Source organism: Mirounga leonina, unplaced genomic scaffold (genome assembly GCF_011800145.1).
Source record: "Mirounga leonina isolate KUSES-001 unplaced genomic scaffold, KU_Mleo_1.0 Mir_178, whole genome shotgun sequence".
In the NCBI taxonomy this organism is placed as follows: Eukaryota; Metazoa; Chordata; class Mammalia; order Carnivora; family Phocidae; genus Mirounga; species Mirounga leonina.
In genome coordinates, this window is record NW_023270464.1 from 4,921,711 (window position 1) to 4,948,403 (window position 26,693).

The 26,693-nt window shown below is 34.1% G+C and overlaps 1 protein-coding gene and 1 non-coding gene across 7 annotated transcripts in view; both read right to left on the bottom strand.

Annotated features, from left to right (window-relative positions):
• Positions 1-10,393: 10,393 nt before the first annotated feature.
• Positions 10,394-26,693, bottom strand: part of SNRPN (small nuclear ribonucleoprotein polypeptide N) — a 37,105-nt gene continuing 20,805 nt past the window's right edge. For 4 of the 6 annotated variants that reach the window (XM_035023952.1, XM_035023954.1, XM_035023950.1 and 1 more), the window contains 5 exons: positions 24,613-24,753; positions 14,450-14,583; positions 13,890-14,002; positions 12,547-12,703; positions 10,394-11,541 (listed from right to left, as the gene is read on the bottom strand). The gene's annotated coding sequence lies outside the window, so the exon portion shown is untranslated. Of the gene's footprint in view, positions 11,542-12,546; positions 12,704-13,889; positions 14,003-14,449; positions 14,584-22,090; positions 22,952-24,612; positions 24,754-26,693 lie in introns of those variants that run through there. The other 2 variants (XM_035023949.1, XM_035023951.1) reach the window with 2 other exon arrangements.
• LOC118023255 lies at positions 26,273-26,342 on the bottom strand. Its single transcript, XR_004682723.1, has one exon. It is a non-coding gene; the product is annotated as a small nucleolar RNA SNORD108 (small nucleolar RNA).

The window sequence follows — 26,693 nt, forward strand, 5'->3', positions numbered from 1 at the left end:
GAAATAGACACAGACAAAAGTAGGAGACAGAGAAATTTGTCAAAATGAGAGATCACTATAAAATCACAGGAGAACAACAAGAAAGATAAGTAAGTATGTGCCTGATAGAGAATTTAAAGTAATAATAATAGAGATACACACCAGACTTAAGAATAGAAGACATCAGTGAGACCCTTAACAAAGAGAACTCAATAAATGAAATTAAAAATACAGTATATGGAATAAACAGTATGTTACAGGAAGCAGAGGAACATATCAGTGACCTGGAGGATAGAGTAATGGAAAGCAATCAACTTGAACAGATTAAGTAAAAAACAAAACAAAACACTGCATAATGAGACTAGACTTACGAGAACTCATTGACTATCAAGCATAGTCACATTCACATTATAGGGATCTGAGGAGAGAAAAACTGGGGTAGAAAATATATTTGAAGAAAGAGCTAAAAATACCCTTTATCCAGGGAGGGAAACAGAAATCCAAATTTGGTAAGCACAGGGATTCCCCATGAAATTCAATTCAATCAAGTCCACACCAAAACACATAGTACTTAAAATTGTAAAAAAAAAAAAAAAAAAAAAAAAAAAAAAAAATAGTGATAAAGGGATTTTAAAGTTTGAAAGAAAAATGCAGACATTTACATACAAAGAAAACCCCAAAAAGCTATCAGCTCATTTTTCAGGAGAAACCTGGCAGGCTAGAAGACAGTGGCATGATACATTCAAGGTGCTGAAAGGTAAAAATCTGTAGCCCAAAATATTCTATTCAACAAGACTATCATTCAGAATAGAAGGCTACATAAAGAGTTTCTTAGAAAAAGAAAAACTAAAGTTCGTCTACTAAACTACTAAATACTAAAGGTGACTGAGTGAAAAAGAAAGACCAGGGGACCCTGGGTGGCTCAGTAGGTTGAGTGACCAACTCTTGGTTTCAGCACAGATCATGATCTCAGGGGTCAAGGGATCCAACCCCATGTTGAATAAATCTTTTATTTAAAAAAAAAAAAAAAAAAGGAAAGGCCATATGTAAGAGCATAAAAAGTAAAAAACATAAGAGCAGTAAAAATAATTATTGCTGGCAATGCCTAGGTGGCTCAGTTGGTTAAGTGTCTGCCTTAGGCACAGGTCATGATCCTCGGGTCCTAGCTCAGCACGGAATCTGCTTCTTGCTCTCCCCCTCTGCTACTCCGTCTTTCTCTCTGTGTCAAATAAATAAATAAAATATTTTAAAAATAACTATTTCTATAAAAATCAGTCATGGTATTCATAAAATGAAAGGATGTAAAATATGATACCAAGTATCTCAAAACTGGAGTGGACAGGAGTAAACAATGAGTTCAACAATAAGCAACCATCAGCTTAATGTAGACTGCTATATGCAAAAGATGGAGTATATAAACCGAACGGTAATCACAATTAAAAATGCATTAATAGATATGAAAAACAAAGAGTAAAGAACCCAAGTATATAGTAAAGAAAACAAAAATCTAGGGGTACATGGGTGGCTCAGTAGGTTAAACATCTGCCTTTGGCTCAGGTCATGATCCCAGGGTCCTGGGATCGAGCCCCACATTGGGCTCCCTGCTCAGCAGGCAGTCTGCTTCTCTTCTCCCTCTCCCTCTGCCTGCCTCTCCCCCTGCTTGAGCTCTCTCTGTCAAATGAATAAATAAAATCTTAAAAAATAAATTGAAAGATCAGAAAACAACCTACAGAAACTATTAAAATCCTAGAGGAGAATACAAGCGATAACCTTTGTGACATTGGCCATAGTAATTTCTTACTAGATAGATAGGTCTCCTGAGGCAAGGGAAACAAAAGTAAAAATAAATTACTGGTACTACATCACAGAGAAGGAAAAAAAAAATCAAGAAAACTGAAAGGCAGCCAACAGAATGGGAGAAAATATTTGCAAATGACATATCTGATAAAAGGCTAGTATCCAAAATACATAAAGATCTTATAAAACTCAACAACCAAAAACTGAATAATCCAATTAAAACACATTTTTCCAAAGAAGATATGCAGATGGCCAACAGACACATGAAAAGATGCTCAACATCACTCAAAATCAAGGAAATACAAATCAAAACTACAATGAGATACCACCTCACACCAATCAGAATGGCTAATAATACAACACAAGCAACAGCAGATGTTGGCGAGGATGGCAAGTATAAGGGGAACCCTCTTATACTGTTGGTTGGAATACAAATTGGTATAGCCATTTTGGAAGACAGTATGGAAGTTCCTCAGAAACTTAAAAAAAAAATAGAACTTCGTTACAATCTAGCAATCGCACTACTGGGTACTTACCTGAGAATACAAAAATACTAATTCAAAGGGATAAACGCACCCCAATTTTTATATAAGCATTATCTAAAACAGCCAAAATATGGAAACAACGCAAGTGTCCATTGATGGATGGATAAAGGAGAAGTGGTATATATACACAACAGAATATTACTCAACCCTGAAAAAGAAGAAAATCTTGGCATCTGCAACATGGATAGAGCTAGAGTATTATACTAAGTGAAATAAGTCAGAGAAAGAAATACCGTATGATTTCATTAGTATGTGGAATTTAAGAAAAGAAAAAAAAACGAGCATATGGGAAAAAAAGAGGCAAACAAAGAAACAGACTCCTAACTATAGATAACAAATTGATGGTTACCAGAGGGGAGGTGGATGGGATAATGGGTAAAATAGGTGATGGGGATTAAGGAGGGTACTTGAGATGAGCACTAGGTGTTGTATGCAAGTTTTAAATCAGTAAATTGTACACCAGAAATTAATATTAAGACAGTATTTTAACTAACTGGAATTTATTTGGAACCTCAAAAAAAGAAAAAAAACCACCACCACAAAATAAGTAACAAAATGCAATAAATACATATCACTAAGTACTTTGAATGGAAATGGACAAAATGCTCCAAAAGACATAGGGTATAAGATTAGATGAAAAATCAAAACCCAGCATTCCCTGACTGGCTCAGATGGTGGAGCATATGACTCTTCATCTTGGGGTCATGAGTTCAAGTTCCATGCTGGGCACAGACTTTACTTAAAAATATATAAAATATTAAAAAAAAAAAAAGAACAGGACCCATCTATATGCTACCTACAAGAGATTCATTTCAGACTGAAGTCATCCACAGATTGAAAGTGAGGTGGTGGAGAAACATTTATCATGCAAACTGGCTTAGCCAGAATAGCAATACTCATAGTGGACAAAACGGACTTTAAAACAAAGTCTGTAAAAGGAGATAGACATTTGGTCCTAGATGGCCTAGGAGTATGAAACCTTAGTTTTGTCTGCTCCCAGGAATTCAGCTAGATAGCTATCAAATCATTCTGAACACCCGTGAATTCAACCAGAGATCTAAGAACAGAATAGCTTCAACTCTACAATAAAAAAGTAACCACTTTCTTCAAGGTGAGAGGTGTGGAGAAGTGAATCCCAGGAGATATATGGGAAGCTAAATCATGGGGGGAGGGAGCCTACATAAGCTGGCTACCAGAAAGTGATAAAGCAGCAGAGCACAAAATCAGGCACTCAGTTGGCAAAGCCAGGTGAAATCCTAGGCAGGACAGTGTGGACTCAGGACTCAGGGGTCACAAGAAGACCGGGTACCTAAGTGAGACAGAGTTTCCAGGCATCTGAATAGGGGAACCAGCTACAATCAGGGACCCCAGGAGTGGGCTTTCAGCTCAGGGTTGCCATGTACATTGAACCATAGCACCGGGTGGGGACTGCTCCCCGAGCAGGGGCCCAGCAAGGGCAAAATTAGCAAGACCCCCTTCTTCCCCAGGGAGGAGCAGTGCATATACATAAATTTCTTTACAATTTTAGGATGAAGTTTCTTCTAACAAACAGACCAAAATACTCCCAGAATCTAGTTTATGGCTCTGTTCTCTTCACCTGTCTGATCATATTTTTTATTCCTTTGTTTTGTTAAAGCCTTTATTGATTTTCATTTTTAGTTACATTCTGTCATTTCAATTTATTTTATTTTTGTATATATATTTTTCTTTCTTTATAATTTGAGATATAGTTTTTTCTAACAAAGTGACCAAAATACACCGAGGATATAATATATTGCTCTGTTCTGTTCACCTGACTATACTCCTTTTCTCTTTAAATTTTCATTTTTACAGTAAATTCTATCCTTTCATTGTATTTTATTTTTGTAATACACTAATCAGAAGAGACCCAAAACCAAAAAACTATTAATAAGAAAATTTTTAAAAAAGAGAATATAATCAGACAGGTGAACACAGAGCAATACACCAGATCCTGTGTATATTTTGATTTGTTTGTTAGAAAACAAGATCCCAAAATTGTAAAGAAAAAATAATGGAATAATATAGTCTTGGTTTCAGGTCTCTTCTGATTTGTTTAGTGTATACTTTGATGGGGTTGTTGTTACCATTTTATATTTTGTTCTCTCGTTCATCTAGTCTTCTCTGGACAGAATGACAAGATGTAAAAACTTGCCTCAAAAAATAGAACAAGAGGTAGTACTGACTCCCACAGACCCAATCACTATGGATAAGTAAGATATCGAAACTAGAGGTAACAGTAATGATTATCAAGATAGTAGCTGGGCTTGAAAAAAGCACAGAAGACACTAGAGAATCCTTTTCTGGAGAAATAAAAGAACTAAAATCTAATCAGGTCAAAATCAAAAATGGAGGCTCTAATGCCTAGCATAAATGAGGCAGAAGAGAGAATTAGTGATATAGAAGACAAAATGATGGACAATAAAGAAGCTGAGAAAACGAGAGAAACAACTACTAGATCACAAGGGGAGAATGTGAGAAATAAGTGATGCCATAAAGAGAAACAATGTTAGAATAAATGGGATCCCAGAAGAAGAGGAAGGGGGAGGAGCAGAAGGTATAATGGAGAAAATTAGAGAATTTCTCTAACCTGGGGAAGGAAAAAAAAAACATTCACATCCAGAATCACAGAGAAACCCCCTCAAAATCAATAAAAATAGGTTAACACCTTGACATGTAATAGTGAAGCTTGCAAATCTCAGAGACAAAGAGAAAATCCTGAAAGCAGCTTGGGACATGAGGTCCATAACATAGAAGGACAGAAACCTTAAGACTGTCAGCAGGCCTATCCACAGAGACTGGCAGGCCAGAAAGGACTGGTATGATATATTCAAGGTGCTAAATGAGAAAATTTATGTGGTCAAGAATACATTAGCAGCCTGGGATATCATTCAAAATAGAAGGAGAGATAAAAAGCTTCCAGGACAAACAGAAACTAAAAGAATATGTGATCACTAAACAAGCCCTACAAGAAATATTAAAAGGGATCCTTTAAGCGAAGAGCACAAAAGTAACATAGACTAGAAAGGAACAGAGAAAATATACAGAAATGGTGACTGTATAGGTAATATAATGGCAGAAATTCATATCTATCTCTCAGTAGTTACTCTGAATGTAAATGGCTAACTGCCCAAACCAAAACACACAAGGTATCAGATTGGATAAAAAACAAGACCCCAATGATATCCTCTCTACAACAGACTCATTTTAGACCCAAAGACACGTCCAGTTGAAAGTCAGGGGGTGGAAAACATTTATCATGCTAATGGACATCAAAAGGAAGCAGGGGTAGAAATCCTTATATCAGACAAATTAGATTTTAAACCAAACAATGTAGTAAGAGATGAGGAAGGACACAATACCATAATAAAGGAATCTATAAAACAAGAAGATCTAATAATTGTAAATATTTATGCCCCTAACATGGGAACAACCAAATACAGAAACCAATTAATAACAAAATTAAAGAAACACATGGATAATAATGCAATAAAATGGACAGATCATCTACGCAGAAGATCAACAAGGAAACAAAGGCTTTGAATGACACATTGGACCAGAGGACCTTCACAGATATATTCAGAGCATTCCATCCTAAAGCAGCAGAACACATTCTTCTCAAATGCACATGGAACATTCTCCAGAATAGATCACATCATGGGTCACATATCAGGTCTCAACAGGTACCAAAAGATGGGGATCATTCCCTGCTTATTTTCAGACCACAATGCTTTGAAACTGGAACTCAATCACAAGAGAAAATTTGGAAAGAACTCAAATACATGGAGGTTAAAAACCATCCTACCAGGAAATGGATGGGTCAACCAGGAAATTAAAGAAGAATTAAAAAAAAAATCATGGAAAACAAATGAAAATGAAAACACTGCAGCAAAGGCAGTCCTAAGTGGGAAGTATATAACAAAGAAGCATTTCTCAAGAAACAAGAAAGGTCTCAGATACACAGTGTAACCCTACACGTAATGGAGCTGGAGAAGGAACAGCAAATTAAGCCTAAACCTAGCAGAAGAGAATTTAAAAAGATTAGAGCAGAAATCAATGAAATAGAAACCAAAAGAACAGTAGAACAGATCAAAGAAACTAGGAACTGGTTCTTTGAAAGAATCAGTAAGATCAATAAACCCCTGGCCAGACTCATCAAAAGGAAAAGAGAAATGACCCAGATAAAAAAATAATGAAAGAGGAGAGATCACAACCAACACCATAGAAATACAAACAACAAGAACATATTATGAGCAACCATATGCCAACAAATTAGGTAATCAGGAAGAAATGGATGCATTCCTAGGAATGTATAAACTACCAAAACTGAAACAGGAAGAAATAAAAAACCTGAACAGACCAAAACCAGCATAACAATTGAAGAAGTAATCAAAAATCTCCGAACAAACAAGAGTCCAAGGCCAGATGACTTCCCAGGGGAATTTTACCAAACATTTTAAAAAGAAATAATACCTATTCTTCTGAAGGTGTTTCAAAAAATTGAAATGGAGGGCATCTTCCAAACTCATTCTATGAGGCCAGCATTACCTTGAAGCCAAAATCAAACAAAGACCCCAACAAAAAGGAGAATTATAGACCAATATCCCTGATAACACGGATGCAAAAATTCTCACCAAAACACTAGCCAGTAGGACCCAACAGTACATTAAAGGATCATTCACCATGACCAAGTGGGATTTATTCCTGGGCTGCAAGGGGGGTTCAACATCAGCAAAATCAATGTGATACAATACATAAATGAAAAAAAAAATATGATCCTCTCAACAGATGCAGAAAAAGCATTTGAGGGCGCCTGGGTGGCTGAGTCATTAAGCATCTGCCTTTGGCTCAGGTCATGATCTCAGGGTCCTAGGATCGAGCCCCGCATTGGGCTCCCTGCTCGGCGGGAAGCCTGCTTCTCCCTCTCCCACTCCCCCTGCTTGTGTTCCCTCTCTCGCTGTGTTTCTCTCTGTCAAATAAATAAATAAAATCTTTAAAAAAAAAAGTTGACAAATACAGCGTGCTTTCATGATTTAACTCTCCACAGTGTAGGGACAGAGGGAACATACCTCAGTATCATAAAAGCCATATAGAAAAAGCCCACAGCAAATATCACTCTCAATGGGGTTTTTGAAAAACTGAGAGCTTTTCCCCTTAAGTCAGGAGCACAGTGGCTATCACCACTCTTGTTCAACATCGTACTTGGAAGTCCTAGCCTCAGCAATCAGACAACAAAAAGAAATAAAAGGCATCCGAATGAGCACAAAAGACTCATCTCAATCTTCACAGATGACATGACACTCTAGCGGAAAACCCAAAAGACCCCATCCCAAAACTGCTAAAACTCATACACGAATTCAGCGAAGTGGCAAGATACAAAATCAATGCACATATATCAGTTGCATTTCTATACACAAACAATGAGACTGAAGAAAGAAATTAAGGAACTGATCCCATTTACAATTGCACCAAAACCCATAAGATACCTAGGAATAAACCTAAACCAGAGGTAAACGATCTGTACTCTAAGAAAATATAGAACAGTTATGAAAGAAATTGAGGAAGACACAAGGAAATGGAAAAATGTCCCATGCGCATGGAATGGAAGAACAAATATTGTTGAAATTAGATTGCTCTAGGTAGCATAGACATTTTAACAATATTTGTTCTTCCATTCCATGCGCATGGGACATTGCTCTAAACATTCAATGCAATCCCTATTAAAATACCATCAACTTTTTTCACAGACCTGGAACAAACAATCCTAAAATTTGTATGGAACCAGAAAAGACCCCAGATAGCCAAAGGAATGCTGAATAAGAAAACCAAAGCTAGTGGCATCACAATTCTAGTCTTCAAGCTCTATTACAAAGCTGTCATCAAGCCAGTGTGGTAGTGGCACAGAAACAGACACATAGATCAAGTAAGACAAAGTCATAGTGGGATACAAACCGTAAGAGACTCTTAACTCTAGGAAACGAGTTGCTGAAGGGGAGTTGGGTGTGGGATGGGGTAACTGGGTGATGTAATGAGAGCACTGGGTGTTACATGCAACTGATGGAAATCACTAAACTCTACTTCTGAAACTAAAAAAAAAGTCTGTTTTGTCAAAAAAATTACAATTTATGAAACACCACTGTGTATTAATTATTGCAAACAACAATACGGTCTAAAATTTACAGATAAAAGTATTAACAGTATTTGTAGTATCTTCCCCTAAAGATACTTATTATGTAACGCTACGTAATCAAAGTAACATTGCTAGTCACAAGGTACACAACAGTATGTGATCTCTAGTGATGAATTCAGAAAGGAGTACCATTTCTGTAGTAATCTTATGCACAACCTAAATTTCAATGACAAAAATCAAACCCATAGGGAGTAACATTAATAGTTAGGTATTTTGTAGACTGTTCAAAAACATCAAAATTGTGGAAAATCAAAGAACACTGGGCAAATGCCCCAAGCAGAAGGACATTAAGGAGACTATGACAACTAGGTGCAAAGTAGGATTCCACTTTCAATCATGGATCATAAAAAGATCAGTTAACAGACTATATCAATTTCCTGGCTTAGATAACTGTGTAATACAAATGAGCGATGTTAATATAAGAAGAAGGTAGAGAACAATATACATTTTTGTAAGCCAAGAGTTATTTCAAAATAAAAATTAAAAAATTATTGCTAATACTTATTGTTTCCAGCCTATAAAAAATAATACTCCAAACATTTTGGTAGAGCAGGTACACCAAATACAAAAACCTGACAAAAACAGAACAATATAAGCTGTTTATTTAGGATTATATTTTCAGAAATTGCAAATAAAATTTAACAATTAGGGAAATGTTTATGAATATATATACACAAACAGACATGCACATTCACACATACACAAAATATAGTTCAAGAATGTTCGTTTTAGGGCGCCTGGGTGGCTCAGTTGGTTAAGCGACTGCCTTCGGCTCAGGTCATGATCCTGGAGTCCCTGGATCGAGTCCCATATCGGGCTCCTTGCTCAGCAGGGGGTCTGCTTCTCCCTCTGACCCTCCCCCCTCTCATGTGCTCTCTCTCTCTCTCTCTCATTCTCTCTCTCAAATAAATAAATAAAATCTTTCAAAAAAAAAAAAAAAGAATGTTCGTTTTTAGGAAAAGTTAGTTTTTAGCCTAACCAATAATTATAATGGCAACTAAGATCACCTATAATACATGATAAATACAAATCATTTTATTAAACTGTCAACAAATTTTGCCAAAAATGCCCAATAAAGATAGGAAAGTTACCTAAAATGACCCTTAACTAAACGAACCTTAAACTAATAGGATTAATATTCACTGTCAAATAAGCAAGGGCCATTTCTTCTTCCATATATTCTGTAAGAACAATGAATTAAAAAAGAAAAACAAAATTTTGGAATTTTAATGAAATGCCACTAGAAAAGTAAACAAAAATATCTCTTATATATAAGTAAGAAAATAAAGTAGTTGTACAATCCCCATCACTACATTAACAAAACTATGAAATGACTGGGACTGAATAAAAAAATTACACCAGCAGTTTTCCAACATAACAATTTGATTAAAAATAGAATGACGTACCTTGCAGTTGGATAGGATGACTCAATTTTAAAGAGATCTATTCTCTCCTAATTAATCTATTAAATTTGGTGCAAATCAAATTAAAACTGCATTTTTTTCCAACTTGCAAAATAATTTTAAGCATCAATTGAGAGAAAAAAATGTGACTATAGACAGGGGATATTCTGAAAAAAAGAAGAGAAATGAGACAGATCTCAATGGAATAGGCTAAAAATCATCAATAACTTTAAAGTATCAATAGACAGTAAGGCAAACAGAGAAATGCAGTTGATTATATGTGGGAATTTCTAAATAACCTTAAGTCAAGGTAAATAATTTGAGTAGATAATGCTTTAAAACCACAGTAATGATTGATGGAAAAAATAAAATGACAGATTGACAAAAAAAAATGGAAGAAAATACAAAGAATGCATGAGAGTGATACACACGTTTTTGAATAAAAACACAAAACTCAAAAGTCATAAAGCAGAACATTATATTTGAATACACAATTTCTGTACAACCAAAAAGTAAAACATCACAGTAAAACGGCGGTGAGAACACATGGTATTTCATTAGCAATGCATGGCAAATGTTTAACATCCTTAGTCATAAATAATCTTTTAGAAACCAGTAACAAAAACACTAATACTCTGAGGGAAATGAAAAAAAAAAATTAAAACCCACAGAGGAAAATGAAGTAAGTGACTAGTAAGGTTTAAGGACATATGAAGATGACTGAACTGAACAGTAAGGGAAGGAAAGCAATTTTTTTGTAATACCACATTTTCAAAGATTAAAACATTGAAATGTAATATTTCTACTGTTCAAGAAAACAGTAGTCTCATAAACAAACAGTGGGTTTCAAGATTGATGAGGACAATCTATACCATTTGGGGAAAATTTCCACTGTTGACTCAGAATATAAATTTTGGATATACTTAATTCCAAGAAGGTGGAAATACTAAGACTGTTTTCAACAAATTAGCCAGAGAAATTAAAAATTATTTCTATATAAAGCCTATAACTGCTTAGAAAATTTGTAGCTAATGTATGTGTCCAAAGGACTACTAGCATAACCATTTGTTCATCAATATAGCCCAAAAAGATACGCACAAAACTCCATTAACAGTAGATAATGTTGGGAAGTAGAATTAGGAGGGGAAAAAAGCATTTAAGTAAAAAATACTATCCTTCACAAATTTCTGTCCCTTTTGAAATATGGAAAAAGGTAATTTTTTTATCAATCAATTTTAAATTTACCCTGTAGTATATGAAAATTATAAATATATGCACTTTATACTTATGAGAACACTGAAATGAAGCCTTGCAATCACAGCATCCTGCGTAATAACATTTCTGTGTAATAACATCTCCCGCATTCAATCTCCTGAGATTTAGTCCAGTGTCAATAATGAAAACAGTCAACATGCCTGGTTACAATTCCCTCCAATGACACTCTTTAGGTAACTTTCAAACTTGAGCTTTCTCAGTCCAGTTTTTCTGATCTGTGAGGAACAGCCACTCCAACACATGAAAGAGAAGTCTCCATACATTATGAAGACTGTCTTTTGGATTTGAAGATGGTCACAGAAGCAATAGCATCAGTTTTCTGTTAAGTCATCACCTGAGAGGATACATTAGGAAATGGGTAAAAGTTAGAAACAACACTTTTACACAATTATCAGTAGGAGCTAATAAAATTATGTACAATGAAATGCAACAGCCATTTAATTGTAAAGAAATAACAGATAGATCAGAATTACTTTTTGAATTTCTAGTAAGGCTAGAGATGGTAACTACACTTATTGTGTTGACCATTGCATAATGCACAGAATTTCGATTCACTATCACTATTCACTATTGATACACCAGAAGCTAATGTACCACTGCATGTTAATTTTAATAAAACCCAGTTCTTTCTTCTCATACCTTGATAATTCTCATGTCTCTGTTCAACTATGTATTTGAATGGTTGCTTGTATCTCTAGATTGCTTATTCACATACAGAAATATTTCATGTAATCTATATGCATTTCTGTACAAGGAACAGGACAGCAATGCCAAAAAGTTCCAAAAAAATAACAAAAGGACCTCAGTCCATTTGATGAGAAAAATGGTAACTATACTAAAGATATAGATGCTACAGTGGAATTTCAGAATAGATTTAGATCTTAACCCATTATTCCAGCTGGCTACCACAAAATTGTTGAGTAGGCACTTCCCCCAAGAAGTCCTTAATCTTCTATTTAGTAATGATTAATCCTAAGCAAAAAAAAAACTTTATTATTAAAGTCTTCACCTTTAAGGTTATTCTGGGATTAACAGGTAGGCAGCCAAGGCTCTCTGAAAAACAATGTCTAAGGAATTTGTCTGCATTCACACTTGGCCTTATATCCCATAAATTAACCTTCTAAAGGAGTAGAGTGGGAAAAGAAAGAAAAATGAGAATTTATTTATTTATTTGAGAGAGAGAGACAGCTCATGAGAGGGGGGAGGGTCAGAGGGAAAAGCAGAATCCCCGCTGAGCAGGAAGCCCTATGTGGGACTTGATCCTGGGACTCCAGGATCATGACCTGAGCCGAAGGCAGTCGCTTAACCAACTGAGCCACCCAGGCACCCCAGCACTTACCTGTTCTTACAATAATTTCGCCAAGGGGTATTCCTGGGACCAGATATCGGAGGTGAAGAACACTTGAATAAATAATACTGTCAATGAGAGGTCTGGTGATACCAATTCTTGCAATTACAAAGAAGGCAGAAGTGTGTTTTCATGGAACTATCATCTCCTGATAGGAAGAAAAAAGAAACATAGTAAGGTAAGATATACACCATTGTCCTAGAATAGCTAAAGCAGCAGGTAAGTAGAAGCTCATCTTGAACTTTATTATAAATTTCTTTTAATGCTTAGAAACAATACCTCATTAATCAATCCCATAGCTGATGTAACTCTCCAACATCAGCCATTACTTTACCAATACTTTTAAGTTTTTATTTAAATTCCAGTTAGTAACATACAGTGTACTACTAGTTTCAGATGTACCATTTAGTGATTCAACGCTTCCATACAACACCCCTTGCTCATCACAAGTGCCCTCCATAATCCCCATCACCTTTTCATCCATTCCTCCTACCTACTTCCCCTGGTAACCATCAGTTTGTTCTCTTTACTTAAGACTGTTTCTTGATTTGCCTCTGTCTCTTTCTTCCCTTTGCTAGTTGGTTTTGTTTCTTAAATTCCACATGAGTGAGATCATATGGTATTTGTCTTTATTGACAAATATATGACTGCAATCCACCTCACTGCACGTGGCAAGGTCTCATTCTTATTTTATGGCTGATTAACATTCCATTGTTTATTTAACACTTCTTCCTTATCCATTCATCAGCTGATGGACACTTGAGCTATTTTCATAGTTTGGCTGCTGTAGATAATGCTGCTATAAACACTGGGGTGCATGTATCCTTCTGGATTAGTATTTTTGTATTCTCTACATAAATGCCTCATGGTTCAATTGTTGAATCATATTTTTAACTTTCTGAGGAAGCTCCACACACTTTTCCACAGTGGCTGCACCGGTTTGCATTCCCACCAACAGTCCAACCCACAAACAGTCCAAGAGGGTTCCCCTTTTTGTTCAGTTTCCATGAACTTCTCCCTTTATCACACTATAAAATTTACTTGCAAAAATTCTTTCTGCCCAGCTAATGAACAATTGATCACTTATTTATAACATTACTTATGTTATGATATTTGATTATAAATAAGGTAATTAACTGGAAGAATACACAAATAATCTCCTACATTCTACATATACTCCACATCTCTATTTCAGTAAAATTATCTTTGGAAAGCATTAATTTTCTAATTCTCAGACATGGTTGAATATTCCAAAGTCTGCACCAGTGACATTTTCCTGAGCCTAGACAAAGACTTGTCCTAAAACAACACTTCTTGATCCAGTACCTTCTTACCTGTAGTTCCCAGATAAGACTTTTAAATTAAGGAAGTCCAATAGCATGAGGAATGTTCCTGATGTCAGCTGTCCTCAGGTTACCTATTAATCTCTTCTTTTCATCATGTACATCTGATAATTAAGTATACAATGTAGCCAGTTACAAATGAGACACCAGGACACACAAGTTAGGATGACTTCAGAATCACGAATAGCGAACGGAGATAAACCAGCAGTTAACAGCACAGTTAACTTTTTAAAAATTTTCTTACCTTATCAGTGAACATTTAACACAAATTTATTGAAATGCTTCTCATTTCTGAATATTAAAAAACGTAAAGACCTACTTGAAATCCTTCTGACAGACTCAACTACCATATAAGTAAAGAATCCATTCTCCAATTACTCCCATTAATTAAGAGTAACTTATTATAATACTCTCCCTCAAACAACGTGATATAGTCAGTAACCACAAATATGGCAATGCATTATGAAAATTTACCCTTTACAGAAAGTTTCAATGACTTATTTTAATCATTCATGTGATTGTAAACCCCAATATAATTGTTTAGCACCTACCTCAAATCCCATCTTCTCCCATACTCTTTTCTTGGATCCCTCAGTACTGTTTCAGTGTGTATAACTCTCTGCTGTACTAGAGTTTCTAAATCACACGTTCTTCGTGATCACTGACAAACTATTCAGAATGGCCGCTGGGAATACAAAATTGGATATAACAGCCCAATACTCCCAAGATGTCAACAGGCAAGAATACAGAGATGCACAACTTGGTTGTATCTTTAAAATTCCCTTTTGTTGTTTTAATGTTCCTTTTGAAATATCTTTAAAATTTCAATGCAGAAAGCAGATGCAGTCCTTCCAGTCCCAACTCTCTACACAGTAATGTTAAAGTTTTGCTGTATGATCTTCCAGACAACTTTCTATTCAGCAATTCATATATTCATTTCAGATTGTCATGTAGCAATATACAGATAACTAACAATGTTTTACCATTTAACTTACACATGTACAAAAATCTTAAGAATGCTAAAATAACCAGTATAATAACACTGATGAGTAAGCATTACTTAACTCTATAATCATGTCAGGATAATTACATTCCTCAGGAATAGTAAATATTACCATTTCCATTAGAACAACGAGAGACATATGGACACAACTCTGTAAACACACTATTAGTTGATATTTGTTCAAAAAATGAAATAATTTAAAATACCCACTTAAAACACCCTTTCACATCAGAATGTCTTCCAGTGTTTAAATTATATTCATATGATGAAAGATACAACCATTATGATCTTTTATGGATATATATTTCAGATGCTCAATTATTTGATCAGGAATCAATATTATTTGATACTCAATATATAACATACTTTCTTCATTGTAAATTTGAGACTTGGAATAGATAAAATCCCAGCAGCAAGTTATACCACTTCAAATGTTTACACACTTGAATTTCAACTATTATTGCCAAACTGCTGTTCAAAAAATATACTAATTTATATCTTTGTTTATACTTTTTATTTCTTTCTAAGCAATTTTCATAATTTATTACAGGCTACTAAGATGGAACACTTTTGACATTTGTTTGACTACTGCATAACATACAAATATAATTACACACTGGACATTTTCAAAAAGCTCTTAGAATAATAAAATAAATATTCATAATCACAGAAATTCTATTTTCATTTAGATGTATATATACATGGTAACAGAAAACAAACACATATGGAGCTACTTAACAATTTTATATTAAAAATAACATACATTTAGATATACCAAGAAGTGGGATTATAAAATGTTTAAGCTTAGATTTGAAATACTATTTCCATAATTTTCAAAAAAATAAAATGCAAAGCAATAAGCTAATAAATGAGAATGAGAATACCATCAGATTTATGCTCCTAAAACTAATTTTACTGTATACAGGTGCTTAACATTTATATTATATAAGTATACGCATATACATATATAAATTTGCTATAAGTAGATCTTCATAACATAGTAAAATAACAAATACAAGTATCTTTTAACAATGAACATATCTGTGGTTTTAAACAATTCCCTTTCTCATGTCTTCCTTCTTCTTTCAAGGATAAAATACATCCTGGGTATTTTCATTCATTTTGTAAGTATAAAATATAATCTTTTCTTCTACATGAGAACGTAACAATCTGTAGAAAAAGGAAGTGATCGGTCTATCCCTCTGCCCAAAAACCCACCTAACAAACATCAAAATGGTACATAACACTAAAAGAACAATTATTAATTACTTATTACACTGACAAAATATTTAGAAAAAACAATTTATGGTATTTGACAAAGAAATATTTATAAATGTGTATGTTGTGAAATTTTGTGCATCTGGAAAAATTAGGTATTTATAAATATATTCATCTGTTATTTACAAAGTTGTCTTGAATGTTGTCATGCTGTCCAGTTAAATACGAAACTGAATAGCTTGAGGAGGGAGAACAAAATTTCTTATATAACATATTTCCTATGATTAAAACACATAATGCCCTTTCAGCAATACAGCTGTAAAATACTGACTTAGGATTTTTAATGTATAAGAGTGTATAATAAATACAAGAACTAAACAGTGATTAAAATGTAAAATTTTCTTTTAGAGTATGCAAGAGTGGAAGTACACCCTTTTAACGTTCTCCCCCTAACAACTCAATAAACAGATACCAAAATATGTATAGTTCAAGAAACCTAAAATTGTTATCAATTGCAATGCTATTACAATACTTGATAATAATGACTATGATAAAGTTTACAATGAATTATTTACAAAATTATACTTTGTGAGACTCTACACATCTAGAAAGACTAGATGTTAAAAATTAAAAAAACTGCATCTATTATTTACAAAGTTGTCTTGAATATTGTCATGCAACCAAAGGAACACATACAGAACTGTATATTGTTCCAAGAGGTAGTATAAAATCTCTTTAAGAAAGTCATTTATATCTCCAATGTAAACAAAAACCATAAAAATAAATATGAGGGAGGGATGAATAGGTGGAGCACAGAGAATTTTTAGGACAATTAAAATAGTCTGTATAATACCATGATGGATACAGGTCATTATACATCTGTCCAAACTTAACAAAATGTACAACACCAAGAGTTAACCAAAACAAACCATGGACTTTGGGTTATAATGCTATGTCAATGAAAATTCATCAGTAGTAACAAATGTACCAGTCTGATAAGGGATGTTGATAATGGGGGTGATTATCCATGTACAGAGTGGATAATGATGGGGATTATATATGTGTTGGGCAGGAGCTATATGGCAAATCTCTGTACCTTGCCCTCAATTTTGCTGTGAACCTAAATCTGCTCTAAAAAATAGTCTTAACATAAAAATAAAAGATACACACACACACACACACACACACACATATATATATATCAGGAAGCTCCTAATGAAATACATTATGATACATTCAGAAATACCAAATGAATTTACATGGTACAAGTTTTTTAATATATAATTTGTACTTATTCAATGGCGTACTATTATACTATGAGAATGGGGTAATGCACAGTCTTTTCTATTTCTCCTCTTAACAACCAAATTAATATAAATGTTGCACAGCTCCAAGAGCCTGCATATCAATGATTAATTTCTCTGCCATGCTGATTTTAAAATACAATAATCCTAACACATTTACAATGAAAACATTTATATTATACTGTGACACTCAATACATCTAGAAATTTAAATGTTTAAAAATAAATATTTCACTTGCCCATTATTTACAAAGTTGTCATACTGCCATATAACAGATGAACATAGAGTTTTGTAATTTAGATTCTGTAAAATGTTCTTTAGAAAAGTGAATTTCATCAACGTAAGTATATCTGAGAAAATAAGATATACCTAATGTCCCTTAAGTAGGCAGAAATATGTTTATATAAAATGGGTACAATTTAATTATTGCAGTCTAATTTTTCTTCTAAATGAAATTGTGAGACAAAACTTTTAACCACTCTATTCTCCCTGACTATATACATGTGTGTGTGTATAAACACACATAAATGTTAACAAAAATATAGCTCAGAATCTTTTAATTCAATTTTCAAGTCATTTGTCTTTAACAACCCCAGCAATCCATATAATCCTATACAAAGGTGAACAGTATCAAAATACTGTTTCTACCCTCTATCATGTTCAACAACTCTATATATTTCCTAAGTCAAATGTTATAATTACAAATACCACTGTTTAACAAACCACAAAGAGCCACCCATATAGAATTCTCAAAATAATTTGCAAATATTAAACATGTCAAACTTATAGTTTATCAATAGCATGACTGCAACATATACATATTCACAATTTCTTTAAACCAAAAAGAATAGTTAAGAAGCAAAAGAATCATACATTATAGATGAGACTGGAAAACATCCACCCCTCCCTCCATCCATAGCCCTCACAACAAACCACTAAACATGCAGAGAAACTAATTACTATATTGATTTTTAAAAGTATGATACTTAAAAGTATGTCTGTCAGCAATGGCTATATATCTAGAAATAACAAGTGTTTTATAAATAATTACATACACAGCATTCTAGAAATTATACTAACAATAGAAGCTTATTTTACCATTTCACATCTACAAGCATTTAAAAAAAGTTTATGTGCTCTAATTTTAGGTGAAATATATTCAAATACATAACAGAAATGTCTGCACATCTAACAAGTTATGTTATAAAAACAAAGATCTGATCACATGTGCACAACTACCTAGTAACAACCCCACACACACCAAGTGAAAACATAGGAGTGGTCTTGTAACACTCCTATTGGTAATATATTAATTTTTGCCATAGTTGTCCAATGTTAATAGATTTACTCTGTGTGTGTATGCATGCTGTGTGTGTGTGTGTGTGTGTATGTGTGGAGGGGGTATTTCTACATACCTAGGAAATTAAGATGTTATATAAGCCAGTGAAAGGCTTCCCTCCTGTTCTCAACACTTAATATCAAAAATTTATATCGAAATAAGAAATTATTCAAGTTTCATATTTAAAAATATGAATGGCAATAATTCCTGTACTTTAACAAAAATGTCTAACTAAAAAAAATCTCAATAAAACAAAGGGAGAGAAAGAAAGAGGCAAACCAAGAAACAGACTCTTAACTATAAAAGAAACTGAGGGTTACCAGAGGGGAGGTGGGTGGGGACATAGATTAACCAAGTGATGGATATTAAGGAGTGCTCTTGTGATGAGTACTATGTGTTGTATGGAAGTGCCGAATCACTATATTGTACACCTGGAACTATTATTACACTGTATGTTAACTAACTGAAATTTAAATAAAACCTTAAAAAAAGACACAAAAATTAAAAAAAAAATCAAAATCAAGCCTAACTCATGAAGATGCTCACTCTATCTATACTCAATGTTTCCACCTTTAACGTTTCATATGAAAATATATTTCCAAAATTGATAGAAATTATATATCCAAGTGTTTTCTAAAATGACACTGTTCTATATCCAAAAAAATAATAATAATCTCCATCACCAAATACATCCCAAATAGACATGGTATAGTGATTCAGCTTGCCAAAATAAAATGTTTTTACATTGTCTCTCAGATTGCTATTCAAAAAATACGTGCCTATCAGCAAATCCTATGCAGATGTTCTGAAACAAAAACTAACATTGGTCTATAACTTAAGTAGCAATCTAACAATATCTTCAGCAACTAAAGCTCAAACTGAAACTCCCTGTATCATGAACCACAAAAGGACACAAAGAACAAACTAAAACCCAGTGATACTTATTGCCAACAGTGTTTCTTTGCTATGAATTTTAATAAACACTTATTTTATAGCCATGTATACAATACACCTGCGTGTATATATACAGGTGTACATGAAAGCGACCCCTATAAAATCAAGGATTAAAAGTTTAAAGCAAAAACTATTATATATCCTAACTATTTTACACAGAACGACCTAATCTGGTTTCTCTTCAGATCGCATAAATCTTTCTCGCCTTTTACACAGAACAATCTAACAAAATACCCTGAACTTCAGCAGCCCAATTATTTACTAAGAGATAATCCGACAACTGTTTTGGTAATTTTTCACTCTATACATAATTAATATATTTACAAAACATGCTGATATAATAGTTCCTTGGCTTTAAGAAAACATAATAACTGTGTCTATTATATACACATTATATAAAACATTTCTTGAATTAGCCCATCCTTTAGTAACCATAGGTTTGACAGACAATTTTGAACTACCTCCATAAAAACTTATAGTCACCTACACCTATACAATTAGATGTATTTTAAAACAAGAACAATTCAGTTATCATTAAATGTCAAATTCCACTGACATGAAAACTCTTCTAACCTGTTATGTTTAACCACATGTAGAATTTATCTAGTAACTGTATTTTGTTTGTATACAAACATCTGAAAACCATGAACAGAGGCAGACCAATAGTTACAATGACATTTCCACCATGATGAATCTTATATAAAACAATGAGAGATTATACTAGACACAACATATTTACCACAACCTAAAAATTGAGCCTAGAGATCTGATGAACATACACAGAGAGGCTAGATATATTATCACTTTTGGGAAATAAAAAAGTCTATCCTAATAAGGTGATACATATTTACAGTGATGCCTATCCATGTAGAGAATCTGATGTTAAACAACAACAAAAAAAGTTACATTATATATAACATTGTAACAGTATCTACTGAAAAGGAATTAATCTTGAGAGGCAATTCAACAATTCCACTGATTAAAACAATAACAAAAACCCACACCTGTTTAACATTACATTAATAAAATATATGTAGATTCCCAACATCTGAACATGGAGTAAAGCCTGGCTGTTCAAGAACTATCTCTGTACATATGCATACACATATAGTCCTCAAAAATTCCCTATTCTCCAACTTCTAAATTCTTTTATCTGTCTAATACAAACAAGGCCGTCTAGAAACTCCTCTCAGTAACCAACAAAATTATATTCTGACAGTTAAAATGCCCTAAATGTTGGCCATCACGATGCTTTATAAGATGTTTTAACACAGTACTTTTTTCTATTATATCCAGAGAAATAAAAAAGCACATCAAATCCTAGCCCAAACATGCACAGAGGCTGGCCTCTTATGCAGCAATTCCATCATGAGAATTAAATCTCATACCATACAAATATTAACATAAATAACATTTACAGAGCAACATCTACATCCACATATAGCAGCCTTAACAAAATTTCTTATGTGACAACTGCACACAGAACAATCTCCAACCCCTCCAAAAAGCCACAGCAATAATCCAGTCAAATGATTTTAAATGTCCATCATTCACAGGTAACTTCTATTTTCATAGTCACATATTAAAAATATTTCTTCTGCATATGTTAGCAACGGCTTTCTTAGCAATCACAATGACTTACGGTCACAAAGCAGTTATATTTGGTTATTTCGTATACAATATTCTCAAAATGCACATAAATAACTAGTGCCTTACATTCTTTCCTGATTAATATAGTAAACACTCCCCATGCCCATTTCCTCTTTACTATCCATAAGCACTCAAACAATAAATACAGAATTGAAGATATCTTTACAAAATGGCCCATTCTTTTCTAAAATATTTTCCAGGATGCAGTTTTACCAAACATGTTTTTAGAAACTTCCCTACAAAACCAGCTCTATTATCACAGCAACCATTTTTAAAAGTATCTAAAAACAATAGATTTGTTTATAAATGTAGGCCTCTGTGCTTAAGCATTCGATTCCCAAAAAGATTAAGAATAAAATACAATAAAAAACTATTACATGTTGAATTTCATTTTCTTCACCTCCAAACATCCAATGAACAGTTCATGCATATTCATCATTTACTGAGTATTTTATATTTCCATTTCAGTATCATTACCCAATCACAATTTTCTTACATATTTAAATAAATTCTTAAGCTATATATGTCCAGTAAATTAGTTAATAGATTAGGTTCCTAGCTGTTTTAAAATGGCAGGTAGGGGAAGAAAAAAAAAAGAAAACTAATATTTGTGTTTACCACATAGGCAATAAATGTCACATATGCAGGGCTCTTACTGGTAAATATTTTGATGGCAAGTTGATAACTCTATAGAAAGAAAAATATTGAGACTTTTTTTTCCAAATGCAAAGACTGCCAATGAAATATAAATATTTGAAAGGAAGATGAATTTCAGGACAGTATATATCTCTATTTATTTTGTCAGTGATTTTTTGCAGTTGGTGAAGCTTCTAGATGAATTCAGGATGTGTTGTCCTTCCCCTTCTTTCCACATATTCCTAGAAGGCTGGCTTATATTTCCTTGAGATTGTCCAAACTAGACCAATACTACAAGTGCCATCCACCTGAAATAATTTTCAATTTAGTAGATACCTTCACACACTTGCATTTTTGGGAATAATTTGGAATGAGGGATGCTGTGCTGATCATGTTGGTCAATGAAATAGAGTATAAGAGCTAGAGTGTCTCTACAGGAGGGTCCTGGTCAATGACCCCTTAAATCATCGTCAGGTTTAGACTTCTATAGCAGTCCGTAAGTCAAATTGCAAAGGATTCTCCAGAAGAATTTGAAAACTACAATTTTATCAATGCAGAGGCAATCAGGCTATCCTTTCCTGTTCATGTTAATGGAAAAAAGGTTTGCACATTATCCTGTATCATCCTGGATTTTAATCACATTTTTTCTTGCTGTACAAATTTCTCCAGATTCTTATCGGGAGCATCTTATTCAGGGGATAAAAGTAAAGGAACATCACAAAATTTATAAATCCAAATGTTCAGTGACTAGAAAACTTCCAGTTTTGTCAGTGGCAAAGATGCTCTACATATTATCAATTTATATAATCTTTGTCCTCTTCTCTGATTATTGCTTATTTCTAATGCTCTTGAAACATGTCAACTGCAGATTTTTGAAGCAACGTAACGAGGTTTGTCATATCTTTCCAAAAGACTGCTCTGGCAGACAGATGAAACAGAGAATCTGAAGCTAGAAGTAAGGGGACCAGTTAGAAGTTTTAATACAGTTAAAAGACAGCAATAACAACAAAACTAATGTAGAAAGGCAGCTCCAGAACAACCATCTAATGGAGTTTGTTGTACAGCATCTACTGTCCAATAAATTTTCTAAGTTTCTGGATGAAATACCTGTCCATGTTTCTTAGGCTCCGTTCATGTCCATGAATGACAGCCACTTCCTGGCCTAGCTGGCATAGCCTCTTTACATCTATGTAAAACTGATAACTAAATGTGTCAATGATTTTTAAAGGATGCTTGTAAGTTATTTTTAGACATTTCACTTTACTTGGCTGTATTTTCTTCTTTGAATTATCTGTACATGTTTTTGTCATTTTGAATACAATTGTTCCAAGTCTGTTCTTTTAGAGTTGTACAGATGTTTATATACATTACAAAAAACAAGAAAATAAATAAACAATATATTTTGCCAACCTAAATAATGACAAATTTTCTTATCTTTTTATGGGGCCAAGTACTCTATTACCTACTGACAAGTAAACTGTCATAGATCCTAAACAATGCTCTCTTGATTTCTAAGGGATTTGCACAAAGGGCTAAGTTCAACTAAACACGTGCTTTTTTAAATATTTAAACATGGAAGATTTATTCTCCTGTGAGTTATCCTGAAACAGATAGAAATATCCAATAAGAGTAGACACCTTAAGGAACACCCTTTTCCCTTTCCATCAAGGCCCCAAATTAAAATTTGGCACTCTCTAAATGACAGAATGGGCAAGTTGACATCAAGATAATATCACTTAATTCTGTGCCCCCAGCAATGTGGCACAATAAAATGTCCATGTTTCATGACTCAAAAAATTACAAAGAATGAGAAATTTGAGCTTTAAATTGAAGCCAAGCTTTGCCTATACCATAAGGAAATTTGTTATGCCTTTTGTTCAGTTATGTATTGATTCCACCAATAACTGTGTTAACAATATACCAATATAACAAAAATTGCTAACTATCCAAACTCCTACTAGATTCCAATTATTAATGTTTTGTTCTCCCTAAAAAGGAAGAATAAGTCTATGCCTTCTTGTAACCATTTTTACAAATCTTCCATGTTAAAATCTTAGACATAGAAATATTCTTTGGTAAGTCAGGCCTTTTATGTATTGTTTCTCCATTGTGACTTCAGCAATCTTAGAGGAAGCCAATACTTCTATTGTTACTTTGATATCACTTAGGGCCATGATTCACTCAGTTGAGAAAACACCCCATCTGGGACACCTGGGTGGCTCAGTTGGGTAAGTGTCTGCCTTTGGCTCAGGTCATGATCCCAGTGTCCTGGGACTGAGTCCTGCATCGGGCTCTTTGCTCAGCAGGAAGCCTGCTTCTCCTTCTGCCTGTTTCTTCCCCTGCTTGTGCTCATTCTCTCTCTCTCTCTGTCTCTGACAAATAAATAAAATCTTTAAAAAAAAGAGAAAATACCCCATCTATCTAAAATACAAAGCCATTGTCCAAAAAAGCTCACTAGAGAAGGTAATAAAATATAAATTAAGAAAAATACAATGCCCCAAATGTTGTGTCATCCTTCAAAAACAAGAAAACCAGTTTCACTTCAATAACTTATTTTCAGAAATCATAAGTTACAATATTAAGAAATCCTCTGTAATTTATTTTACTCACTCGAAGCCACAGAAAAGAAGTCCCCTCATTTCAATTGTGGGTTCCTTATTTGCTATAGCATGGATGTGTGACTCTGATTTGAACTATACATTCTTCAGCACTTTCAATCCTGGAGAAATCCTAGGCTAATTTTCGTTGTTTCTAAGTAGAAGTAGACAGTGCATTGTAAGACTATGCCCATAAAGAAGCATCATTAAAAAACAGCATTAGATTACAATAACCAAATAGAGCCACCGCAGTATTCACAGCCAAGCTGTAACACAGTGGTTGAAATTTCCCCAGAAAACAGACTCAATCCCAAACACAACACCGAGAAATCCTCTGGTATTGCCAGTTTCTGGCCTAATACTTAAAACGATCCAGAAGTGGATGCTTAAAATAAAACAAAACAAGGGCACCTGGCGCTCTTAATCACTAGAGTGTGTAACTCTTGATCCTCGGGATAATTATAAGTTTGAGCTTCATACTGGGTGTAGAGATTACTTAAAAATAAAATCTTAAAAAACACAAACATATGCCCAAATGCAAAGTAATTCAGGTAATGTTGTTTTATGACTAATAGAACAAAACCAGATAAACCTTGCCCCAAACATAGAATTGTTATGCAGAAATTACCATGTCCTGGAAATCACACTATTCACTGAGATCACATCTACTTTTAAAAAAAAAATTGTTTTTTTTATAAAATTTTTGTTTATTGGTCATTTTACTGAATGTGAACTTGGTGAAAATTTGTGTAGTTGATTCATTATCAGAAATAAATTGAAGTACATTATTTAAATATATGCTGGCATTTTGTTCTCTGAATAAAACCCAGTTTTTTTTCAACATATGGTGCTGAAATCAGCATCTGTCAACTTCTCAGACCTAGACCTACTGCTGATCCAAAAACTCGCACTCAAACTGTACAAGCCCTCCTAGTGACTCTTTTATTTTTTTAAGATTTTATTTATTTATTTGAGAGAGAGTGAGCGAGAGAGAGAGAGAGCCCAAGCTGGGGAGAGGCAGAGGAAGCAGCAGACTCTGAGCAGGGAGCCTGACATGAGGCTTTATCCCAGGACCCTGGGATGATGTCTTGAGCAGAAGGCAGACACCTAAACAACTCTAGCTGCCCAGGTGCCCCAACCTCCCAGTGACTCTTAAAGTGTACTAAAGTTGGAGAAAGTTTGATTTAATCTAAGTTGCCTAGAAATATACAACTCTACCCATTCCAGTAAACTGTATAATGAACAGCTATTTGATCAGCACATCTTACTAATCACTGTAATTTCAACAGAGGACATAATACTGCCTAGTCATCTCAAGAAAAGGCACATAGAATTTAACATTCCAAAGCTGGCTGAGACCCATACACTCAAGTTAACGAAAAAGGAGAGGGTAAATGGTAGTTAATTCTGACTCCTAACCTACCCTGACTGGTAAAATATTCAAACAGGGGAGCTTTCCTACTTCCAACAATTGAAAGAATCCTAACACTGCTCTCCATTTACAGGTCTCCATCACACTTCTACAACACAAAGGATATGCTATAATCACCTAAACCTTGTCTTTTTTCCTTCTTACCTTCCTTTCATTCAACAATGCTCTCACCACCTATTGCTAACTCATTCCTTCTAATACTCTCTCAACAAAGCACTCCTATCATAAATTAGCTTGGCTGAACCCCACATTCTCTTTTAGGAATGAGCACTGTCATCAGGTTCAAGAAACAATGAGTCTGATCATCAAGCCACCCGCCCCCAAAAGAAAAATAAAAACTGAAAAACTAATCATCTTCCAGGGATTCCTATTATAGAGGATTTTCTTTAGATCACTTATAAAGAAGCAGCACCCCAAGAATGGGATTATCAGGGGGCGCCCAGGTGACACAATCCACTAAGAAGCCTACTCTTGGTTTCGGCTCAGGTCCTAAACTCAGGGTTGTAGGATTGAGCCCCACATCGGGCTCTGCCCTCAGTGTGGAGTCTGCTTCAGATTCTCTCTCTCTCCCTACTGCTTGTGCTTGCTCTCTCTCTCATTTCAAATAAAGAAAAGAAAGAAAAGAAAAGAAAAGAAAAGAAAAGAAAAGAAAAGAAAAGAAA